The following is a 4081-nucleotide window of genomic DNA, read 5'->3' as shown; positions in this document are numbered from 1 at the left end:
GAGCGATCTTTGTGTGGTGTTTTTTATTATTTATTTATTTCCCCCCTCCCAAAAAAATATTCTACAAAATGATCTTTACAGTTACAGTTTGTATAATCCAAATGTTCCCCCACAAACCAAATTCATTTATTTATTCCTCTTCAGTAATTGCTTTATCACACTCTGGAATGGGCCGAGCATACACAGATCTTATCCTTAAAATCTGGTGATAAGTCGACAGCTCAGATTGATGGTAGATACTTACAGACTGTAGTGTTTTTGGTGGAATGTCAATTATTTGGAGAAATCCTACAAAGGTAAAGGGAGTGCAGAATGAAACCGTACATGGAGTGTAAGTGTCTCTTAAAGCAAGTGTCCAGTATCTGTTATCTTTAACTGTCTAGATGTTTAACACAATCTTTATTAAGCTATGATTAATTCAAAAGCATGGTGGTTAGATGAAGAAAGCTGCATCATTTGAAAATTAAATACTGAAACTAAATTCCTGCTTGGCCGTATAAGCTTTTTAGTGACTTATCTGACCATTGTGTGACACTGATCATTTATAAAATTCATTTTAAGAAAATCAAGGATTTCTGGCACTTTCCAATTAGGATATTCACAATTAGCCACAATGATGGACACTGATGGTTCAGTGGTAGTGGTAACCTCCCCTTTCACTGGACGCAGTGCCGGTCCCAAGCCCGGATAAATGGGAGGGTTGCGTCAGGAATGGCATCCTGTAAAACCTGTGCCAAGTTGTTGTGCAGATTGGATATTCCGCTGTGGCGACCCCTTGCCGGGAGCACTCGAAAAACCAACAACATAAAAACAGACTTACAGGAAATTAAAATTATTTTTGAACTTGCCTCTTAGCTATGGAGAATGTTAACCATTGTAGTGTAATCCAGTACAATCTAAGCCACTGATTTAAACCCAAAAATCCTTAATGAGAATTTTGTGTGTATGTGTGTGAATGTATGTGTATGTATATATATATACACACCTCACAATAAGTTAGGGATATTATTTACATAAGTGCTTTTCCTATTTGCTCTGAATTTGAATGAAATAAGTTAAAGTTCCCTTTGATGTTACTAATAATGTATGAGAAGAAACACCATTTTCATTAGTTTTATATTTATTACCCCCAAAATTTAGACAATAACGGGGATAGCCCCAAATAACAAAAATTGACAATAGTAGCGGGTGTTTCCACCATTTGCCGCAATGACAGCTCAGCAGCGACGTCTCATGCTCCTCACTAGCCTCATGATGTTCCGAGGCAATGCGTTCCACTTTTCCACAAGTGCTACACGCAGTTCTGCCAGAGGACTGGCAGATCGTGGAGTACGATCATCCAGTCTCCGCTTCAACTGGTCCCAGACGTGCTCTATGGGGTTCAGGTCAGGGGACATTGATCGCCATACTATATGAAGCACTCCAACTTCCTAAAGTCGAGCTGTGACAATTCTGCTACGATGTGGTGGAGCATTATCACCCATGAACAGAAAGTGTGCTGGTGGAATTGGGGGATGTTGATGAGTTCTATGATGTCTCTAAGGTAAGAACGTGCAGTGACTGAGCCATGTACAATACCCAAATCTGTTTTGCGCTGACTGGTGATGCCTGCCCAGACTGTTGCACCTCCTTCACCAAAGCAAACCCTGGGGACCATGTTGACCTCAGCATATCGCTCACCTTACCTTCTCCAGCAACGCTCGCACACCTTGGATTTCTGTGCAAGGTGACCCAACACTTATCAGTGAACAGGATAGTAGACCACTGCTGCATTGTCGTGGTCACATGGTCTTGTGCTCACTGCATATGTTCATGGCGATGTCTTGGTTTTAGTGGAGTCACCTTCCATGGTCGTCTGGCATTCAAGCCAAAGCGGTGGAGTCGGTTGCGAATGGTTTGTCTGGAAACCCTAGTACCCCTCGCATCTCGTAAACGGGCCTGCAGCTGTTGGCAGTTGCATAACGATGTCTGAGTGCATAGGTCCTTAGGTACTGGTCATCGTTGCGGTCTGTCATGCGTGGGGCTCCACTCCTGGGCTCCTGTCATGAAGTCTGCTAGTAGTTCTGTGTCTTGATGCAAGTCTGCTGATGACACTTTGAGACACACCAAGCTCACGAGCAACATCTGACTGACTGCCACAGACCCGAAGACGCGCCATGACCAGGTGGCGCGTCTGTTAAGTGACGTCGTGTGTTCATGGCTGTTTGAATGATGAACTCGGAATGACTTACTGACAATACCAGCTTTTTTACCCACAGAATTTTAAAATTGATGCCACATTAAAAAAGGTTGTCTTTTGGGATTGGCCCCAATATAAGGCACACCTGTACACAATGAGACCATTACATGTAAAACACAAAATGAGGTGTGTCTGTCACCCCAATACAATTCCCTCCCTATCCCAAAAATGTCTGAGGTGAAACAAACACCATACAGTATGTATGACATCCACTAAGTCTCTCACCATATCTCTAACTTATTGTGAGTAGTGTGTGTGTGTGTGTATATATATATATATATATATATATATATATATATATACATATATATATGTGTGTGTGTGTAATGCCTGTCCCAAATATAAGTTGCACGCACTAATATTTTGTTGGACTTTCTTTTTGCTTTGGTTACGGCTGACGTCATTTTTAAAAAGTCCCAACATTTATTTCTGTCCATAGACCTAAGCAACAAAATCAACTCCAGATCATAACACTTCCCTCCGCATGCTCATACAGTAGGCACTAGGCATGATGGTCACTTCCTGCACCCATCACTCTGGAACAGGGTGAATCTGGGATCATCAGACCACATGTCTTTGTCCCAATCCTCCACAGTCCATCCTTTATGCTCCCTAGCACACTTTTCTCCAATTAGCTTCACTGGTAAGTGGTTTTCTTAAGGCTACATAGCTGTCCAATCCCAATCCCTCTCTCCCACTTCTCTTCTCATGGTGTGTGTGATAACGTTCTTCTTGTCACTATTAAATAGCTGTGAGCTCTACTGGGTTTTTTTTTGTTTTTGTTTTTATATTTCACAAAGCGTTTTGGTGATCTTCCTTCACTGTCATTTAGGACGTTTTTCTGTTGTGGGGAACAAATGCGGTCCAACCCCACAGAAAAGCCGATGTTGTACAAATGTTCAGAAAGCAAAATGTTTAGGGTTTTTGATCAAGCTTCCAATTGCTCTGAACAAGTCTTATCCATCCAGGCCCCACCATGCAACTTACACCACATAAAAGGATCTGCTGCCATACATACATACAGCCATTATTGTGACAAAAGTGAGTACATCCTAAGTGATAACAGCTGTACGTCTTTAACCATGCAAAGTCACATGACCTATTGTATGGGAGAGTATAAGTACTGTATGTCTCCAGACCTGGACGCTATTGAGCATCCTCAAGCGAAAGGTGGCGAACCATCATGTGTCTAACATCCAGCAGCTCTGTGATATCATTATGGAGGAGTGAAAGTGGATCGCAGCAACAACATGTGCAGCTTTGGTGAATTCCATGCCCATGGAGGATTAAGGCTGTGCTAGATAACAAATGGTGCTCACACAAAATATTGACACTTTGGATACAATTTTGACAGCAATAGCAATTAGCAATGTCGCCTTGCACCCCCAGGGTCCTGGTTCGATTCCCAGCCAGGCTCGATTCCCGTCTCTGTGTGCATGGAGTTTGCATGTTCTCCCCGTGCTTGGTGGGTTTCCTCCAGGTACTCCGGTTTCCTCCCACAGTCCAAAGACATGCAGGTTGGGCTAATTGGCGTTCCCAAATTGCCCGTATGATGGGTGAATGGGTGTGTATGTATGTGTGTGTGCTCTGCGATGAATACAGGATAAAATGGTATAGAAGATGAGTAAGTGAGTCTGCATCTTGAGTTATTGTTAGAGGGCAGTATCTGTAGTGCTATACAAGCTGCACATTGTCTACTCTAAAGTATATCCAAGTTTTATTTCTGTAGTATTGTCCCTTGAGAATATATAATATTGAGTTGGTGAAATGTGAGGGGTGTACTTACTTTTGTGAAATACTGTAAATACCTCGAAATTCATTTGTAACCATTTATTTATTTGG

The sequence above is a fragment of the Clarias gariepinus genome, chromosome 14 (assembly GCF_024256425.1).
Source record: "Clarias gariepinus isolate MV-2021 ecotype Netherlands chromosome 14, CGAR_prim_01v2, whole genome shotgun sequence".
Classification (NCBI taxonomy): domain Eukaryota; kingdom Metazoa; phylum Chordata; class Actinopteri; order Siluriformes; family Clariidae; genus Clarias; species Clarias gariepinus.
The sequence above is the reverse complement of the archived record's forward strand: the minus strand, read 5'-3'. Positions refer to the sequence as shown.